Source organism: Dunckerocampus dactyliophorus, chromosome 8, assembly GCF_027744805.1.
Source record: "Dunckerocampus dactyliophorus isolate RoL2022-P2 chromosome 8, RoL_Ddac_1.1, whole genome shotgun sequence".
Classification (NCBI taxonomy): domain Eukaryota; kingdom Metazoa; phylum Chordata; class Actinopteri; order Syngnathiformes; family Syngnathidae; genus Dunckerocampus; species Dunckerocampus dactyliophorus.
This window is the reverse complement of record NC_072826.1, coordinates 4,814,786-4,837,247: the sequence shown is the minus strand read 5'-3', so window position 1 is coordinate 4,837,247 and position 22,462 is coordinate 4,814,786. Positions and strand designations below refer to the sequence as shown.

General features: G+C 42.4%; 1 protein-coding gene across 3 annotated transcripts in view; it reads right to left on the bottom strand.

Moving 5' to 3' along the window:
- Window positions 1-22,462, bottom strand: part of bsnb (bassoon (presynaptic cytomatrix protein) b) — an 82,667-nt gene that overhangs the window by 28,145 nt on the left and 32,060 nt on the right. The window lies entirely within an intron of this gene.

The following is a 22,462-nucleotide window of genomic DNA, read 5'->3' as shown; positions in this document are numbered from 1 at the left end:
AAATCAAGCTGTTATATAGAAGGAGTTCTTTCCAGCATTAAACACTCAGAACAGAACAAACAAATTACTCGCTCTACTTTTTTTTTTTAACAGCAAACTTATCCAAGCCAAGGGCACCACCATTACCCCAACATACACAATCTCATAAAAGTGAGTACACACCTCACATTTCAGCAATCGTTTGACATAAGATGTTTCCACTCAAGGAACCACAGCTCCCCGGTGCCGACAGCACTCATGCAGCCCCAGAAATGAATGATGCTATGCTATCTTTTCATGGGATAACACTGAATAAATGGCACTTTGATACAATGTAAAGTAGTCAGTGTGCCGCTTGTATAAGAGTGTACATTTACTGTGCCCTCAAAATAACTCAACACACAGCCGTTTATGTCTAAATCCATCAAAAGGGAGTAAACTTCTGCAGATTCTGCAAAGCATGCATGAATCACTTTCTATCATCATTGAGCACAAAGTGGGGCTGCAAGCTTCTCGCTCACTCCTGCAAAAAAAAAAAAAAAAAAAAACACGTATCACCTACAAGGTGAAAATTGTCCAATCTCATTCTGAACAGTAAATATGATAAATTGGACTCATCTTAAACAAAATTAAACCCTGAAATTAGAAAATGCATGTTAGTATTGCCGAATACCAATGGGGTGAAAAAATTGCTTATAATGGAAGTCAGTGGGGTTTTTTTCTGCTAGGAAACACTTTTCACCTACAATGTGAAGATTGACCAATCTGTTCTTAACAGCAAATATTACAAATTGGACTATTTTTCAAGAAAATGCATGTTTGTATGGTCCAGTTACAATGGGGTGAAAAATGGTGTTTATAATGGAAGACTTTTTTGTCCGCTAGGGACCCAAAAGGGTGGGAAATTTGGAATTTCGCTACAAAAAAATAACTAAGCATGAAAAACAATTTTATTACTAATCTTACATGTAGTTAAGCCTGATCTTTGACATAGAGCCCAGGCCCCCTAACATTTATTATATGGAAAATAATTTTGTATGTAGACTTTTTTTTCCTCTAGAGACCTGAAAGGGTGGGAAATTTGGGCTGGGCGTCTGGTTGACCAAATTTTAAAATAGAATTTTAAGATTTTTCATGAAAAAAAACATCTTAGGAAAATCATGGCATAACGAATAACATAACCAAAGAGCAAAAAAGCAAAAAACAAGCAAAAATGAATCTGCAAAAACAAACAAGTCCTTAAGGACCCCAGAGGGTTACAATGAGCGGCATTAGCACACAGTGCTGCACAGGTGGGAGCAAGTCTGTGTTTTGCAAGTCTCAAGTAAGTCTCCAGTCAAGAAAAGGCCGCAGGGTGGCCGAGTGGTTAGCTTGTTGGCCACACTGACAAGAGATCGGGAAGATCTGGGTTCGAATCTCCACTTGAGCATCTCAGTGTGGGGTTTGCATGTTCTCCTCCCACATTCCAAAAACATGCATGTTTATTAATTGGCAACTCTAAATTGTCCATGAGAATGAATGATTGCCCCACGGTCCTAATGAAGATAAGCGGCTTTGAAAATCGATGCACTTGCGGAGTTCAAATCTCGTAAAATTGGGCTCGTCAAACCAACAAAGTTCCCAAGTTCTCGCGACTTCAAATATTGCTTCTATTCCAAAATGTAATAAACATTTGACTTCAGGTTCCTGCGTCGTTATGTTTTTGGAATCCTTTTTGTGCCGGTTTTTGAACGCTCTTCTTTTGGAATTTGAGATAGTATTCTGTAATATTAAAAATGTTCTATCATACAGAGGAGGCATACTTTAAATGTGCGGAATGATAAGGCATCTCTGAGTGAACTTGAAGTATCATTTGGATATCTCATTGCCAGGCCAGGTGTCCTGGTTTTTGGTCATAAAATATGGTCACCCTAATAAATAACTGTGTGCTGAGTTATTTTTAGGGAACAGTAAACACTGACTACTTGACATTGTATCCAAGTGTCATTTCTTCAGTGCTGTCCTATGAAAAGATATTTGCATTAATGTGAGGAGTGTCACATTGGTGAAATATGGTGATTACGTGAAGAAATGAATCACTTTGCTCAACTAACTAATCTCATTGTGTGCTAACCACTTGACTTTTTGTGTTTGTTGTACGTGGGCTTACTGTCTGGTGTGTGTGTGTGTGTGTGTATGTGTGACAGCAGTAGACTGTGATCCTGTTGGTGAGATGATCTCGTTAGTGAATTGGTAACCTCATTAAATAGCAGGAGCTTAACTTGTGTGCTCAGTAGAGAGTGTACTTAAACTGGAACTCAGACGCAGCTGACAAGACTACGTGCTAATCTGTCCATTATATTTGGAGCCTGTGGTGCCTGTACACTGAAATCATAATAATAATACTGTAGAACCTTCCCAAAGTGGGATACGCGTACCCCCCCGGGTACGCCAATTGTGCCGGTGGTACGTGAATGAAAATGAAAAACAATCAGTGCCAAACACAGACAATTACGAGTGTGCCTGGACGCCTCACGGCGCGAGAGGAACACAGCAAAAAGGAGACGGTGCATGAAGTTGTTCATTGCTCTGCGTGCATCACATGAACAGATAAGTAAGTTGGCTGATTATTTTGTGCATTAAAAGTGTTTCATCTCGGACATTTCGTTTGTATTGGTGTTTCAATCCCCGCACGGCGCAGCGGTGAAAACCTTTCTCGTTGGTATGCATTTTTGTACTTCGGGTACTGCTTTGTCGTGATTGTTAAAGTTTCCCCTTCAATTTGGTATGAAATGAATATGCAGACTTAAACCATCGCCATCGTGAGTGGACAAAAAAAGCAAAACTCTAATTCAAGCCATTCAAAGGAAAGGATGCCAACATCCGACTGGAATTAAAGATATGTAGGATGATTACGTATCCATTTATCAGTGCTCATGTCAAACTTGATCAAAATGTCACCATGCCAAATACTAGGGATGAGCCGGATTCTCGTTATAAACTAATTAATTTTGCCGTATACGATCATGAAACGTCTCGTCTGATCTCTTCATTATCCGTAATGCTGATGAAAAAAAATCGTCATTTCGTATTCAGTCTTCACGCTCCGTGATTGGTCAGTCACACACAGCGACCGCCCCTCCCGAGGCACACTGTGCAGACTGGGGCCACAGTCACGTACACGGCGCAATTGGCAAGTTGAAAACGGCTCGTGTGGCATTGCCGCCGCTTTATTGGGTTTCCCCCAGCTCGCCTCTATTTCGGTTTGTATCTAAAGTTGCCTGGTAAACTTGTTTGGCAAAGTACGCGGTGCGTTTGACAAGACAGCGCTGTGCAGGCTTGTGTAGCGTCAGTCACTTATGCAACTCCATCGGGGTAGCATTTTTTCCTTGACATGTACTTTTGTCTTATTCCATGAAGTCATCATAAAACAGGCGTGCTACCTGCAATGTAAGAATGTTGTTAATTTTCCTTTGGCAGTACACAGACAGGGTCACAGTAACATGCATTGACTGGCCACAACATTAGGTACACCTGCCCAGCTGCATCTAACATTCTGCCCGTACGGCTTTCAATACTACATTTTATACATAATCGTGGTCTAAAATTACACCTCTCTCAATACGTTGCAGTACGCACGTCGCAATCTTAAACTTGTTTCGTAACGTATGCGGTGCATTTCACAAGACAGCTCGTGCGTCAGTCACTGCTGTGTTTTTTTTTTTTTGGTGTGCTTGCTTCTAATTTGCCTGGTGATATAAAGTTGGCACATTTTGCTTGTAGCACTGAACGTGCTGCTTTTGAGAAAGCTACAGTGAACAAGGCTGACAGATGATTCCCCTCGTTGCCATCCACGGATGTTTGCATGAATCACCAACTTCACACAGATCATTACAAATAATGAAGTAATAAAGTCTTCCAGATCACTTCCACACATACACAGTACACATGTGAATAATGAACAATAAATATAGCAACCCCTGATCAATCCACGTCCATTTCAGTATTAAAATAATATACTGATTTAAACCCTGTCCATTTCCGGTTAAACCACGCCCACTCCCAGTTTATGCCCCGCCCACTCCTAGCATAGTTATCGATGCGGATCAGTTAGACGGGTGAACAGATATCGATCAGATAGTGGCGTACTCGCTCATCCCGACAAAATACACATGTTTGACCTGGAATTACTATAAAAATAAGTAAACAATTAATTATGTTCACCATTTCAAGTTAATTCAGATAAAAAGGTGCGGCCTGAAATAAATTATATATATATATATATATATATATATATATATATATATATTTATTTTATTTTTTTTTACTAAAACTAGACTAAAACCTTTTTAGTTTTCATTGACTAAATTGACCAAATCTGGACTAAAACTTGAGTTACTGTTACCACTGTCTGTGCACTGCCAAAGGAACATTAGCAACATTCTTATATTGCAGGTAGCACGCCTGTTTTGAGTAAATGAGTCAAATGTGACTAAAATAAGAGTCATTTTCGAAGACTGAGACTAAAAATAAAATGGCTGCCAAAAGCAACACAAAACAAATTTTGCTGGATGGAGTTTGGACACCCCTGCTTTAAAGGGATAAGCGGAAGAGAACGGATGGATGGATGCGGAAATTACTTCCTCGGTAGAAGTAATTACCCTCTGAGTTTTTCTATGGGAAACAAAATTGCCTCAGTTTTATACATTGCCGTTTTTGTCTGACCTTTTGGAACAAATGAATGATGAAAATATTAGCTACCACTGTGTTGTAATTCCCTCTAAAGTTGTAATATGCAAGTGCATATTGTCTGGTAGTATTGTGAGGCCTCTCATACGCCATGCTGGAGGTATATCCAGAAAATGAGCTTAAACGCTGCAGGCAGATGCTGGCCAAGCCTCATTTTATCATTTGAATTATAAAAAAAAGAGAAGCAACAACAGCAGCATTTCTGCGGCGGTAATGTGATGCAATAGCAAATGTAAAATCAGTTTGGGGCTTGATGAAATTCAGTTGACAAAGCAGAAGGTGGTGGCTAGCGTGGGGAGACCACAGCGCCCAAGCAGGCCGTGCTCCGTGCAGCCGGAAAAACTGCCCTTTCGCTGGGAAAATAATGAGCTTTGGAACACTGCAGGTTACCACCAGGAAAAGGTCAGAGAGTTCGATCCCGTTCTCACAGATTGATCCCAGCTCTCAACGGACGCCGCTTGGAGACACTACAGGCGTGAGAAGAGGCGTACGCATGTTTAGCATACGTGCTATTCTTGTAACATTTTAACTTTTTCAGCAACCTAAAAAACTACAACTTTGTTGGTTTGTTTGTTTCTCATAATATTACATTTTTTAAAATTATTTTTCTTTTAATATTCCAGCTTTATGCTACTAAAATGACATTTTTTTCCCTCTTAATATTATGACATTCTCGTAGAAGTACAAGATTAGATTACAACTTTTTTCTTTTGATAGATTTACTTTATTCTTGTAAAATTACTACTGTTTTTTAAAATTTTTGCTGTTTTTTTGTTGTTGTTTTCTTGTTAAATTATATTTTTAGAATGTGCCGCGGGCCAATAAAACAGCTGTGGGCTGCAAAGGGCCCCGAGGGCACACTTTGGACACCCCTGCCATATCCGCTTGTCTTTTACCGTTAAGGTATTTCACCGGGAGGGCCAAGGGTTCCCAAACAGAAGACTTTAAAGACGGAGGGTGGGTTTCAAGCTCTGGCTTCTCCTTGGCACTATGGCTAGCCAAAGGCTGGGTTGCACTGTATTTGTTTAATGAGTCCATGCGTTACTATATCGCACTTCCTGTCCGTCACACCTCTGCACCCTACTGAATGTTTCCAGTACATGTACTGTTACACCCTGAGCACAAAACAGTCAATAAAACAGTAACCAATTAAAAGCAAACCCGGGTTATTGTTTCTCTCTATTTCAACCAATGCAATAAACACCACATCAAGAAAATGTAATGAAACACAAAGCGCAAGCTGCACTTTAGCAGCGGACAGAAAACTACTGTGTCTTAAAAGAGAACAAGGAAGCTTGCAATACTGATGTCTGTACTGCATAAAACAACCTTGTATAACTCATACGTCGTATTGTTTGTACTGTTTGAGAGCGCTAACAATAGATCCACAAAAGCCTGCTTGCTGAGGGAGTGTGGCAAGTTTTTACACTTGTCACCCATGGAGGGAGCCAGAGAGTGCAGAATTCCAGTAGGGGATGTGGAGCCTTGTGGGAGTGCACACGCGCGCACACACACACACAATAACATGAAAGCACAGAGAACAACAACAAACTAGCAGGAGCCAGAGCCAGATTCGAGCAACCTGCTAAATATTGCACTTGGGGAGGGCTTCATGTATTCCTGCACAATTAGCGCTTCCAGTCACACCTGCCTGGCCCACTTTGCTGCTATATCCATATAGTGTATATACAGTACAGTATATACACTATATCCATACACACACTAGCCTACATTTTCTTATGTAAGCGCATACTTTACATCCATACACAGCCTCGGCGTTTCTCCCCTACTGTCAGTCAACTCACAGCAAGACCAGCTCCACCCCCTGGGGGGGCTCTATTCCAGTAGCTAGACAGCAAACTGTGAGCAACAAATGTCAGTTGTCAATAGATGCATTTGCGTAGCTAAGGACGATATAGCATTTACAAACTATGGTGGGACTATGGGCTAAATAATAACTACCACAGCACGTGACGTCTCAGAAGCGCTGTCATAAAAATTTGCTAAAGAAGGAAGTGACATAGTGTGCGTGGCACCGATTGTGTTCTGGGTACGTATTGCGTAGTGACACCCATGTGAGCCTGGCTAACTTTCAGCTGACTTCCTGGTAACATGAATAACTTCCTGTTAGCCTAGCTGACTTCCTGCTAGCCTGGCTAACTTTCTGCTAGCGTAGCTGGCTTCCTGCTAGCCTGGTTAACTTCCTGCTAGCCTAGCTAACGTCCTGGTAGCCCTGCTAACATCATGCTAGCCTGTTTAACTTCCTGGTAGCCTGGCTAACGTCCTGGTAGCCCTTCTAACTTCATGCTAGCCTGGTTAACTTCCTGTTAGCCTAGCTGAATTCTTGTTAGCATGGCTAACTTCCTGTTAACATGGCGAACAGCCAGGCTAACTTCCTGGTAGCCTGGCTAACTTGTGTGTTTTCAGCATTTGCAGCATTTTACTTTTGCGCTTGTTTTTGCACCCTGCAGCGTGTATGTGATTCCATGAGCTTTACGGCGTTTGTGTGCTTTTGGTTTTGGATCATTTCTGTGTTTGGACGTTGTTGCGCGTTTGCCCAGGTCAGCCAAGGTAAGAAATACATGTTGGGAGGGTGGGTAGCCTGCATGAGTGCTGGTTCAAGTTTGACATTTAACAGGCAAGCAAAGCAATGCAACATGAAAATGTGTGGGGTTAGCAGCAGGTTGCACAAGAGATGCCCTCACAATGTGACATTTGGAGAGCGAATATTGCCAACAAGGTCAGGCAAAAAGGTGGTATTTCTCTCCAGACATCCTGCAAAGAAATCCTGCACATATCAGAAAGAAATTAATGAGCCACGCCTCGAAGGAGATGATAATGAATTAAAGCTGAGGAGAGCAGAAGGTCAGTGCCAACTACCACATGGACTTGGGTACACTTCCATGGCAGGTGAGCTTGGCATTAACTCAGGGTGAGTGAGGAAGTATGTCCGACTCAACCTGGAGAATGACAAGCAAGGTCGCTGCAGACAAAGTTGCCTTTGAGCAAACACCGGCCGTAGATTTTCCGTTCGATGCTGTGATATTTCCAGCATATCGTGATATGCGTGTATCAAACTTTAAACGGGTGTGGGTGTGCAGCCTGAACGAACAGCGCTGCAGACTCCCGAGTGTGCGGTGTGTAGCGTGAGCGAGCACATGTCGCAGGAGCGTGCCAGGCTGTGCCACGCCACGCCATGCCACGCTACAGCTGTGACAGGTCAGTAACAGTCAGCAGGTATATAGGTCAATCCCCTGCGACTCCTTCAATGGGGACACGTGGTGCGGGCCTGTGGATTAGAACGGAAATGAAGGATCATCCACTGAGCAAGCAGCACTCAAGCCCAGTCACTTCTACTCAGCGCTTGGCCATGCTCATTAGGAGGCATGGCCCACGAGGAGATTGTGACGGTATGATTACCTTGGGCAAAAATATCACACTTTCACGGTATTAGAATTCCAGCTCTAAAATGTCCATCCATCTATTTTCTTTGCCGCTTATCCTCATCAGGGTCACGGGGGGATGCTGGAGCCTATCCCAGCTGACTTCGGGCGAGAGGAGGGCTACATCCTGGACTGGTCGCTATAAAATGTCAAACTGTCAAAATGTCAAAAACAAATTTATGTACAACCCGTCATTTTGAAACAATACAATAGAACATGATGGAAGTGGAACATACGTTTTGAAAAGAAATTAGTGAATTATTGCTAAATAAATAATAAATCAAATGCAGTTCTTAATGCAGTCTATGGTGGCTAACCCTGCAACTTATTTTCTCTTCCTGCCTGGTTGGAAGCGAGCGACGAGGAAAACAGACATGCATGCACAGGGCAGTATATTGATTATCCATTTGATTTTCATTTATTGTGTGATTAATTCATGGATTTATTATTGCCCCCGTCGGGGCAGTTTTTTCCACGGCTTGTCACATTTGAATCTCCCAAAATCTTGTGACACCCCTACCTTTGACATATTTGATATGATTTTGTTAGCTTGTTAGTTTTGTTGTGTTAGCTTGGCTATATTGTAAACCCCCTCCCGTTACCTCAATCTACTTCAGGGGTTAACATAAATAAATACATAAATAAATAACTTAAATTTATCAATAAATTATGAATTAATTAAAATGAATATTGTTATATTAATAATTTGTTTACTCTGTAAATTAATTAAATGTTTTGTATTGTTTATGCTACTGTATGATATGAAATCCAACAACTTTTTCCAATTTACCAGACGCATGATTAGCTGAATTTGCACAAGGTATCGGTATCGGTATCAGTATCGGATCAGTGTTGCCAATACCTGCCTGAATTTTACTCAGCAACGAATTGGAAACAAATTCAGTGGTATCGCACATCACCTAATCCTGTTCTTGTATTTTCTTGGATGTCATATACAGTCATATACATATCGGATGTATATGATTTGGGTGGTCTAGTGGTTAGCACGTTGGCCAACACAGTAACAGCTTGGAGATCGGGAAGACCTGGGTTCGATTCTCCCCTGGGCATTTCTGTGTGGAGTTTGCATGTTCTCCCCGTGTGTGCGTGGGTTTTCTCCGGGTACTCCGGCTTCCTCCCACATTCCAAAAACATGGAAACAAACATGTTAGGTTAATTGGTGACTCTAAATTGTCCATAGGTATGAATGTGAGTGAATGGTTGTTTGTCTATATGTGCCCTGCGATTGGCTGGCGACCAGTCCAACTGGTCCCGCCTGTCGCCCGAAGTCAGCTGGGATAGGCTCCAGCATGCCTTAATGAGGAAGAAGCGGTATAGAAAATGGATGGATGGACGGATGTATATGTATATGAAATCGCCCACATCTCATGCACAAGTAAACTGCAATGCCAAGCAATTCTAAGTCCATCTTGATGGCTCATATAAATAATAATAACAACAGAAGTCCTTCTCTCCTCCTCGAAGTGAAAGGATTGTATAATTACAACCCCAACTCCCACTTCACTGAGTTTGTTTGAGGGAAAAACTCTTCCCTTTCTTCTAGTTGCCCTTTGGCCCGCCCAGCATTGCATGCTCATAATAGTCAAGATGAATTGCATTTTCTTTATTCCTCTGTAGCCCAAGCAGCAGTTGAGCTGAGTATCGGGAATGCAACGATGCCATCTATTTCACTAGTCTTTCCAGCTTTAATTAGCATAAAGACTTCAATGGTCGTGATGTGGATGAATAAATACGCACCTGTCAATAACTGTGGAACCTGTCGGCATCGTCGTCATCAAACATTGTTCAAACCCTCCCGCAGTGAGACACGCTTAGAGGCAAATTTCCCAAACCTCAATCGGCTTATCTAGTTTGGGTTTTTTTTTGTTTTTCCTAAAACGTTATTAAAGCCGCAACCCAACAAAGCAATCTTATGGCGCAGTGGGCAGATGAGTCCACACACGAGGGTCTAGGCGCATATGTGTGACCTAAGGATACGTTAATTAGCCCGTCCCTTGTTTTATTTTAGATGAGTTAGTAACGACGCTTCCAGCTGACACGAGCCAAGCACACATACACTTTCCACTCGGTCTGGATCCACGGTCAGCTGACGTCCTTATTGGTGCACCAATAATAATACATGTGAATATGAATGCTACGCTAGGTGGTTGTCAATATAGCACTACATCTACTGTGGTGGTGAAACTGTGAAAAAAAGGTTGTAATTGTACATCACTCGTAAATTGTGTGCATCAGTTAAAATGTTTAACATTTTTTCGCTTGTCTTTATTTTAATGTCTTCACTTATTCTATCTCGTTTATTTTCTATTTTATTATTCAGCCTTTTTATCTTTTTTATCGATCCATTTTATTTGATCCTTATTCATCTGATTCATCTATCCACTGTTACACATTATTTTCTCTTTAATTAGAAGATGGGGACACTTCAACACAGGAAATGAGCAAACTTTAAATCAGGGGTGTCCAAAGTACGTCCGGAGGCCATTAGTGGCCCACGGCTGTTTTTAAAAAAAACTGTCCCACCCACCGAGACAAAGAGACTGAATGGCTGACAAAAGGACTCACTCCGTTCATGCCGCTGTTCTATGGAACATAGGTGCCAAGGTGCTGAAAGCAATGCACAGAGTGAACCCTCTTCCTGCCTGTTTGGAGGCGAGAGACGAGGAAAACAGACACGTGTGCCCACGGCAATATATTGAGTATCCACTTCACTTGATTTATTTATTATTGTCCAAGGCCCAGTGCCCATGAGAAAGCACGTTTTAATCTTGCAAGATCTTGTGACACCCCTAGATGCTAACTAGGAAAACATTTTGTGATTAAAAAAAACCCATAAAGAACACAGTTCTACTCACGCAGCGTTTTAACAACACAACAAGACAACCGGAGAATGCACGCAAAGTGAGGCAAAAAGGTGGTGTAAATTTTCGGTGTTAACCAAAAATCGTACTAACCGAGGTGGATGCTAACCAAGGTTACACTGTTATCAATTTTTTTTAGCCTTTTTACATTTTGAAAATATTTAAAAATATTAGGGGTGCACGATAATTATGATATGAGGGAATTATGACATCATACCAATAAATATGATAACATAAAAAATAGCGCCGACAACCAATAATTATTTAAAAACGCTCCTGCGGATGAGCAAATGGAGCGTTCCTTTTTTCTCCTGCCTGTGACGTTAACGGCCTGTAACTTCCCCTGAGCTCATGTAAACAAACATTCACTTTCAGAGGAGGAGATTTCGCATGCTAGTTGTACCAATTGCTCCACAATGAGGGGAAAAAAACAATTAAGCACACACAAAACCTTATCAGCCATCTGAAACGTCAGCGCGGCAGCGTTTGAAAAGTGCAAAAGGTTTGGCAGAGACCTCCGTGTCGTCACACCGGCTGCTCAGAGCATGTGCCCGAATACAGTGCACCTTGCTGGGCCACAGCAGGTGGCTCCTCCTGCTCTATACTCTGGTTCTCCTGATAGTAGCGATGTGGTAGTAGTAAAGTCATGACATTTGCTTAGGACAAATCAACAGGTACAATTGGTCAAATCCTAATTTGTTCCAGTCCTTACCTGCAGGTGTGCACAAACTGCACTTAAATCTAAACACTGCTGGACCGCTATATTGTATGCTAACCAAAGACTGCACGCAACCCGAGGCGAAATTGTAGCGTAAATTTTCGATGTTAACCGAAAAATGCGTTACCTGGGGCGGATGCTAACCAAGGTTCCACTGAACCTAATTTTTGCCCCACCAATAAGCACTTTGTGTTTCAGTCTGGTTATTACGGTTCACATTTGCACTGGTGCCATGTATCGCGCGTCGATACCCATCCCTATAACACATTAGGATTTATGCCACCATAATTCACCAAAACAGCATCACAACAGGAACAAAACATGCACAAAACTGAGATTTCAATTTCAGTATTGCCAAGTAACATAGATGTGAAGTGCAGTTGTTGTGCTCACAGAGGAGCATTCCTTAATATGCTCAGCTGTGACAAAGCAATTATAGTGTGAGACAGCACAAGGGCACTTTTTACCACCATCTGTAATAACTATGCATACGCATGGGCTCATTTTGTACGCCTGCAACTCAGGATGCAGTAAAACACTAAATGTTTAGCACATGACGGAATGTAATGAGCAGTTGTTTCGGCAATGCTGCTTGGAATGTACCCTTCAGATATTCAACAACATTTCCTTGACAATGACGCAATTTTCTATAGATTAACTTGCACCAATCTCTATTAAAACCTCAATGGCAACCTTTTATCCCAGTGGCCTTGTAACATGTATGCATGCATGCATTTGCAAATGCATCAGCTCTGCAGCCGCCACTCTCACACAGTATTGATGAACATGTCATTCTAATTCTCAAACACGCTGGAAGTGCTTTCTGAAGGTTGGCACTCGCCTGCGTCTCCCTCAGGAGTCCCTTCCAAAGCCAGATGGCTGACGGCATCATGCATCCAAGCCCGCCGCGCGCAGCCTGGCTGCTCCCAAAGTGACGACGTTACACCACCACCAATTCAAACAGCCACCCGGTCCTAGTCAGCTGCTCCACGCCTTTTAATACTTGGATATCCCTTGGTGCTGCTTGTCATGCAAGCCGCTATGCACACAAGCAAGTCAAGCATGCACTGGACGCATACATCATGACGATTTACATGACGTTTTTTTCAATATATCTCTAACAATGCTGCGTAACTTCCAAGTCATTTATTCCAACCAGGCTAGGGGCATGTTAGCGATTTCAAGGTATACCACGGTATGAAAAAGTAAGAAGACGGATTTATGCGCATGTGTTCTTTCTTCTTCTATAGTTTGGTGTATCACGTGGTTCCCTCTGTGTGTCTGTTTAAAGCACCACATGTAGGTGCGCCTTGTATATTTTCACTCAGTGATCCGTTTCCTTCTGTTTGTAACTATTTATTAATCTGGCACAGTGTGGACGCTAATTTTTTTCAAACCGCCAAAATAAAAATCCCAGGAATGTTTCCATGTGGACAGGGCCTCAGTGTGCTATCCTTCATCACGACTGAACAACAGCAATTAAAGAGAGACGGGGAGCGTTACTGAAGCTGGAACTAAGTGGAAGTGCAGGTCAAGCTACACTGGAGGGTTTGTACGGGGAGGAGCGAGCCGGTGTAGCATATACAAGAGCATAATCCAGGTATAGTATGGCTTTCACACCCACAGCTGAGTAGTCATACCAGTGTTTTAAAGTGCATGCAGAGGTAGATAAAGCTGCATAAAGATAAAGTGATGACCACTCATGATAGAGGACCCTATGATTTCTGTGTTCAGGGAATCGCGGACGGAATTGCGGAATTGGCCGATAAAAACGGAATTAACTTTTAAAAGCAGAAGAACCTCGTGGAAATTGACAGAAATAATGTGTGAATGGAAGCTGGCGGGGGTTAGCGTAGTTTCGTGGAGCGTGCTAGTGCGGCTGTGTGTGTGTGCCGCTCAGGCTGGATGAGTGTGTTTCCACAGTGTTGTATTTTACCGCTTGTTAATGCAAACCAGCGTTTAACGGTGTGCACTGGCGTCATGCAAGTTCTGAGTGAAAAAAGACGAGAGGTACATTTATTCTTGCACCCACCTTGTCTTAACCATCAACAGACATTCTCAACACACACAACACACTTCTGGCCTTCAAAATAAGAGCGCTGTTTGTCACATCTTGTCTAATTGTGGAAACAAATGATGTATTGTGATTTTTGTATTTAATTCAAGGACATTTTATTCACCAACACTCTAATGCTGGTAAAATAAGTGTAATAGGTAATAAACATAATTTTAAAGAGTTCAAATGGAATTTGGCAACACATATAATGGATTTCATAGGGCCCTAATCACACTGCAAGTGGCATCAAATTAATCAGGCGGTTGCCTACACCCACAGTTGGTAATGTTTTCACCCGGTGCTAATTCCAGATCCCGGCGGATATTTTCCTTTGTGGACTTTGTCACTGCTCCAGCTTTGTCAGTTTTGATGGGTGCCTCCTCCAGAATGCATGTTTCTTTCCACAGACGTTCATTTGGATTAAAATCAGAGCTCATAGAAAGCCACTTCAGAGTAGTCCAACGTTTGGCCTCAGCCATGCTTGAGTGTTTTTGGCTGTGTGTGTTTTGGCCTGTTGGAGGACCCATGACCTGCGACTGAACTCAAGCTTTCTGACACTGGGCAAGACATGTGCCTCCAGAATGCCTTGATAGTCTTGAGAGTTCATCCTACCCTGCACAGACACCCTGTGTGTTGGATGAACATAATAGAGTCTCCTCCATGTTTCACAGTAGGTTCAGTGTGCTTTTCTCTGTATGCAGTGTAAACAGAACTGACGTGACTCGCCAAAAAGCTCCAGATTTGTCTCTGAAAGGCCAAACATGAGGCTGATCCTGGAAGACCCAGAATCACTACTCTTCTCAACGTGTTTGTTTATGTCAAATAAAGACTCACCAAGCGGCTGTCAATTTCAGATTCACCATCGTAGACTCATTTCACGGCGTGATGTATAAATGCTCCATCTCCAGCAGCCTTCTCGAGAAGAACATTTTGGTGTGTCATGGCTGCGCTTACGCAGGTCTCCTTTTGGCTTTCTCATTTGACATGAGTTCCAATGCAACGCGTCCTGTCCCAGTTCATTGTCCTCTGGATGCGGTGTTTCCTGCTCGTAAATGTTACTTCCCCCAACTCTTATCTCAGAATATTGCGGGATCCCTTATTGATATATCAGTGAACTCAAGCAGGGAAACAGGCACACTAATTTACGACTATACGATGGTACCCCACAAGAGTGCCATGTCATCCAGCGGAACCTTGGTTAGCGTCATTAATTCATTGCAGAGGGTGCAACTCTAACTGAAACGGACACTAACCGAATCCATTTTTCCCATAAGAAATCATGTAAATACAATTAATCCGTTCCGGAAAGCCAACAAAACCCGTTTTTATAGTTTTACAATTACACGTTTTAGATGCAGAGGACAATTCCAAATGCATATAAATACATGTAAATGATGAATGAAAGGGATAAATGAATATTTAAGGATACTTTTGATGTGAGTGTTCCCAAAGACACCATCTGGACACGGGCACCACCTTCCTGTTTTGCTATGACTTATTTCTTCAATCGTGTTTCTCACTGCCCTGTGAATGGCTGGCGACCAGTCCAGGCTGTACCAAGTCAGCGGCATAGAAAATAAACGAATGAAAGCAATTGTGATTTGTATTTAAGGGCAATTTTTGCTAAAGGAAACAGAGTCCATTTTATTTTCGTTGGGGTGTTTTTGACTTTTTTGTTTATTTATTTTATTAAGTTGTTTGTTTAATATAGTTGATTGAAAAGCTCTTGACATTCCAATTAAAAATTAAAGTTGATACGGTGTGTTCGCATTATTATGCCATATATTGTCATTGCATTCATGGAAAAACATGGTCTCAAAATAATGTTAATGATATCTTTTATCTGCAATAAATAGTAGGACAATTATCATCCAGCAAACTTTGTTATCTACTGTATACATCACCCTCCTATTCTTTGATACCCATTATCCTAAATGTGTGAACTCTGTGATGTTGTGTGTGTGTGTGTGCGTGTGTGTGTATGTGTGTGTGTGCATCCACTGTAAAATTGCCATTAGGCCAGAAGCGAGTCGTATTTAATATTTTATTGTGTTATACTGTTTTGCTTTATTGCTGCCCTATGTCAATTATTTGGATGTTCTGCCGCATGCTAAAGATTGAGGTGATGTGTCGGGCATATAAAAGCGTCTCCTTGCTGTGGTGCTCTTGTTGTTTTTTCACCTTGCATCTCTTGTATCACTTGTACTCGCTTCCTCGTCCTTTCGGCACTCGTCTCCCTGCAGCAGCGTTGGTGTTAGTGCTGTCTGCATGCCTTACTTGAAGGCTACTTTCAGATGACATTGATTGAGTTGGCAATTACTTTGTGGTTGACTTGCTCGCTGTTGACATTGCAACATAGATGCTTAGCCCTCTTGTTTCAGTCTGTGTGGTGGTGTTTTCAGCAGTGGCAGGGAGAGCATTGAATACGATAACGTTAGAGGAGGTGCTTTGAATATAAAGGAAAACGCAGAGGCAGGCAGCATATGAGTGGGGAGTTTTGATGAAGGAGCTAATAGCCGAGTGTTTCTAATCTATGTTGAGGGAGCGCAGCGATCCCCTTGAGTGCTGTGCTTACCCGCCCCCCACAGCATTGTAATGCCCCACCTACACAAATAAGTGTCATCTGAGAATAGTATGCTTTGTTGTGTGATTACGCTAATACAACATGGTGTAAATATGTTCAAGTAAGGAGATTGTTAAAACAAGCGTCCCACATAAATCATGTATTTCAGCTTAGGCAGCACGTTTTCATGCCAAATGACACATGGAATCCACAGAATGGGATGGAGGGCTTCAGCTGCAGACAGGAAGAAGATGTGGTGTCCAGCAGTGAGTGTTTCCTGGTGAAATGATGTGGCACCCAGCAAAGATGGCCTGCTGGTGTGGTGGCTTAAATGACGCTCGCCCATCTCCTTTCTTTGTGTTGAACTTCCAAACATTTTCATCTCAGCTGCATCTGTATATCACTGCGCTGCTCAGCAAAGCTTCCACACTGCTCTTCCATTCCACACACCGCCATCTTTAGCGTTGTCTAACCCATAAGAGGTCATCACACATTTGACCCACATGACACAAAATGTCAGCTTCCCAAAAACTGCTGTAGAATTATAATGTATAGTTTTTTTTTCCACTTTAAACCATCTTTTTGAAGTACTTCATGTTTTCTTTTTTTTTTTTTTAACATTTTAGGCCTACATAACTCCATTTTTTTATAGGTTAACTGACAACGTTTGAGTTAGTTGGAGGCACATCTGTGCATGTACTTTAAAGGAAAAGTGCACTTTTTTTGTAATTTTGCCCATCATCCACAATCCTTGTGTGAGACATGAACACACATCTTTCTCTTTTCTGTGTGTTCTAAAGATATTAAAACAGCTAAAAAGAGGCAGCTAAGAATGCACGTGACACACCTATTCCTCCTACAAACCTCCAAAAAGTGCCAAGGACGCTCCATTTACATAATGTGACCTGCATATTAACCAAGCTACAGCGACATTGTTATTATTGTTATTCCAAAAATGACATCCATTAGTGTGCAGTTGCATCATCACCTCTTTTTGCCTCTCGCGCAAAACAACGTAAAAGGCGTATAAACATGTCTTTGGGATCGGGTGTTCAGGTTTAAAACAAACGTATACATACGTCTTTGGTATTGAATGAGTTAAGAAGCCAATTTAAAAGTATAATTGAAGGTTGAGCAACTCCAGAGTAATTTACACTTACCATTTCGTGTTTTGAAGGTGACCAATCTTCACCTCCCTGTCTTAAGGCTTAAGTCCATGTTCTGCACGTTCTCTATTTCATCTCCAAATGTTTCTTCCTCCTCGAAAACTATTGACACATGGCTCACATCTTCGCCATAATCACTGTAAACATCCGCTGTCACGTACAACATTATGTTTGTTTACCTGAGAGATATTACCCCGATGGCGTCACTTCCGGAATTGAGGCGGAACAGCGAGAGCCAGTTCGTCATGGCTGGCGCCATCAACTATAAATGTCCTTTTTGCAAATTTTGCCTTCGCTTTTAAAAATCGAACAATGTAGGACATAATTACAAACAATATATAACATATTTAAGCAAACTTGATGAATCATGTCAGAGACCCTTTCATAGCAGGCTTTGCAGGTGGAATAGGTATGTCCCATTAAATGCATTGATTACCTGACTCTTTTTATTTGTTTTTATATCTTTAGAACGCACAGAAAAGAAAAAGACATGAGTGTCATGTCTTACATAAGGGTTGTGGAAAGTGTACTTTTCCTTGAAATGATCCCTTGCAGCGGTTCCATGTTGTCCTTCTCGTACCTGATGAGTGAAGGTGTGTCTTTGAGGCCTATACAAGGGACCTCGGCATTGGCTTAATCACCTTTTCAGAACTCATCATCTTCAAGGCCTGTTGGCTATGCTAACAAGTTTGAGCGCTGCTCCAGGGGTCCCTGGCAGCACTGCGTCTATTCCCGCTGTCGGAGCAACGGAGGTGGAGTGGAGCACTCCTCCCGCCCCTGCTTCTGGGCCCTCCTGTCTTAACACATCATTTCACCCGCCTGATCGGTGCACCCGCTCCCTCCTCCCTGCAGCACCCCAGGCAAGCAACTACTCCCTAATGCGGGCATTAGGGAGTATGGGGGGGTTGGTTCTGTGTGTTGCGCGCTCGTAGCTTGGAGGCCACAAACACTAAAAGGCATGCGACACAAATTTGAGATTATAGGACGGAGATGCGTGGTTGTATGTCAGCGGATGGCCAGAATGGGGGAGAGCTCTGATGGAAGGCTTCAGGAGATTGAGAGACAAAATGAAAGAGATAAAGCTCGCTGATCGCTCACATATTACATTTAACCCCTTGCTAATCTCTCTGTGCTGCAGCTGTCGGGCAGCCGACCAGATCGGTTGCTCCGAGCCACGGCCTGACAACAGTAACACGGCAGAAGTTACATGAGGACGCTCGGCTAGCGAACGCCAACTGAAGCACTACAACGGCCTCAGTGGCTGCAGAGTTCAACGCCGCAAGGAAGTGCAATGGTACTTAATGGATTCGCTGTGGGTTGAAGGCTGGAGACAGAGTCAGTTAAGGCCATTTGAACTTTGTTTTCTTTCAAATATCCAATGAATTTTTTTATGAATGACAAATCTTGTCACATTTTAATCTTGTGAGATCTTGTGTCACAAGATCGTGTGACACCGCTAGTGTTTCGGGGCAGCGCTGAGGCCCTGTTGGCTTGTTCACCTCACCGTCCTTTTGCCTGTTTGGGGTCGGCACATCAGGACGTGTTTATTTTGCTACTTTGGGGCACGGGAGGGGTTTCCGTGTTTTGTTTTCTTTTGAGTTTATTTATGAATAAACTTGGGCGACTTGAATTTAGTTCCTTAGTCGCGTTGATAGCACCGAGAAGTAAGGATTCATTCTTCTTGGAATGCACGTGCACGCACACACCCACGTTGACCTCATGTGACACGAGGAATCAAACACATCTCTCCTTCCGCTCCAACCTGCATGAACTATTTATAATGTTCTCCCTCATTGAATTATTGATGAGCAATGTTTTCTGTTTCTACACACATCTTCTGCAGCTCCATCTTTTTAACTAATGATGTTCTAAGAGCCTCCGCCTCCTCGTAACCAGAGGCTCTGTATTCAATACAAATGCCATGGCCGAGTCGTATCTGTGCACGGAAAACATAATCTGTGTTGCATGGGAAAGCTGACGGTGGACACATAATGATATAGTTGACTTAATCATGATAAAATATGTGTAACACACATTTGTATATATGTACAATCATGAAAAGGCCTCCGCTTTGCTGGTCCCGTCTCGCTTCCTGCGATAACAGGAGAGATGAGGATGCATGCAGTGTAAACTCTTGGGAAAAAGACAATGAGACAACGTCTCCTTGAGATGTAATGGCTGAGGAAAAACTCCCTCCACACTCAGAGCAGCCCACATGACTTTGGGAAGTAATTGATGAGGAATATTTCGCAACACAACAAAGCTGGCGTCCTCGCACTCATTATCTCCCATTTTCACTTCCCTCCTCGCTCTCCATCTATCACCTCCATCGCTTCTCTCCTCCTCCGCTCGTTCTTGCTGGCGCTCGTTGTCTCATCACGGATTAGAGGGGCGAGGGTGTGCAAGGGGGAGGCTTGGGGGCGTGGTACGGCTATGTCTGTGAATGAATCACGCGTGTCACTCATTAAGTAACGTATTTATTTCATTTTTCTCACTAAGGGGAAGTTTGGCACTGTATGTCAATGTCACCATGCAGCTCTACTGTATGTTTGTGTGCCAATGACGCTAATGTTTTTGTCATGTGACCGAAGGCTGCTGAGTAAAGAACATATGCATAAAGTCATTGATGCAGTATATTATATGACGAAATTAAAAATGTGCTTTTTTTAAAATCTGACTCATCGATCAAACGAAAAAACAATCGACCGATGAATCGATTATTAAAATAATCGTTAGTTGCAGCCCTAGACGTAGCGCATGAAAGACAAAGTACACCATGAATGTGTGAACATAAATCATGTCGGTGGTGCACCCTCCTTTGCATGATATCATTGTATTGCAAATGTTGCACTGAGTCCACCGCTCTTTTTTTTTTAATCAAGCTAAGCAAATTTAGCTTCTTCGCCGGCGTTCGTGGCTATTTCTTCCTGTTGGCAAAGCGGGCATCGAAACTAGGAATGGAAATAAAACCATTTGAACAATCCTGGGAGAATCAGAATGTTAGTTGCGGTTCCCATCGACGCTCCAGACTCAATGCCTGATTAGATGTTAATAGATGCATTCAATGAGGCGGATTCTGTAGGAAAATGTGGTGTCTTGCTTGAAATGACATAACAACGGTCTTCGTAGTTGAATACTTTGAATGGGGACACATTTTACTAAACACACTCACTGAAAATCTCAAGTATTTTCAAGTCTTCAGACTAAAGTCCGAGTCAAGTGTCAAAGTCCAAGTTCACTTGCAAAGTCATCAAAATTGTGAGTCCACACCACACCTGTTGTTAGGTATTTATGTGGGAAATTTCCATGAATTAGCCTGAAAATTGTATATGCTTCACAATTAAGTGAACATTATTCATTCACTCCTCGGTCACACACTAGTGGTGGTAATCTACATCCGTATCCCCAGCTGTCCTGGGGTAGTCTGACAAAAATATGGCTGCCAATTTGTACCTACACACTCTCTGACCGCCACAAAACATTCATACACCAGTATGGGCCGCACTGAAACAAGGTGGGTGAAGTGTCTTGCCCAGGGACACAACAACAGTGACTGGATGGAGGATTGAACCGCCAACCTTCAGCTTTCTGGACAACCTGCTCTATCTCCTGAGCCACGACTGCCCACCAGATGCCAGAGGGTACATAATTACCCCGTGTATCCACCTGTTGCCGTTCATTCAGCATGTTTGTTTGGTGGTGTGCTGTGAGGTTTTTGGAAAGTAAAATATGTGCCTTGGCTCAACAAGGTTGGAAAAAACTGGGCTAGTGGCATGACGAGGGAATAATGCACCTTCAAGCTTTGTCACCGGCTCTACAAACCCTGTTGTGACAGGTGGGGGCCGCAATTCTGCTTGCAACAAGGGAAAAAAAACAAGGCTGAGACACAGAACAGTCAACTTTTTAGAGAAGAGGAAGAGGATTGAGGATTGTGTGAAACACACTGTGGAAATCAACCTGGATTCAAAACTCAAAACCACGTTTCACACCCACTCTGGAACATCCCACCTGCCACTTTGCTTGGAAGAGACACAAAACATGTTCACTTTTTTTTCCTGGAATGAGCTTTGGAAACGTAGCGAGCGCAGCAGAAATACAGCCCACGTAATAACAGACTAACAGCTGTCTGAAAGTTTGCGAGATTGTCAGCTCCTTAGCAGTGGAGCATGAAAAGGGACGTCTGAAAAACAAAACCATCTCTCTGTTTCCATAGCGATCTGTGAATGGCCTGAACTGATGCCAAAGAAGACAAGTTGTGCCTGTTTAAAAAAAAAAAATCAATGCCCTGCAGAAAGCCTGTGATTATTGCTATCTTTCAATTGGATTTGATTTGCATAATTAGGTTTTGTTATAGCCCGGCTCTGTAAGTCTCTTTAAGTGTCTTTTCTTACCAATTGGTACTGAATCAGGAAAAACATACACAATACAGGCACTTGTACTTGCTATATATATATATACAGTATATATACACTGTATATACTGTATACAGTATATACTGTATACAGTATATACACTGTATGCCATTATGTGTTATTCTGGTCATTTTTCTGCATAGTGGTGAGCTTACCAAAACAAAGCAAGCAAAGCATTTGGACAATTTTCTATTGAGGATGTGTAAAGAGTAGGGGTGTAACAGCACATGTGATTGTAATCATATTTGTTGGTATGGAACATTTGGTACTCGAGGCATCCTGAGTTCCCACACACTGAGTGAGAGACAGGAAGTATAACCGCGCTGCCTCGCGATGATTCTGCAAAAAATGTGAGTCACGATTTTCTTGCTTATAACTGAGATCGCAGTTCTCGAGGATGAAGATTCTCGACTGGTTTGGCTGCTGCATCCGCCATCACTGCTCAGTGACAAGTGGCGACACAAATTGCAGATTTTTTTTCCAACTCAAACTTCTCATACAGTATGTCTTATATT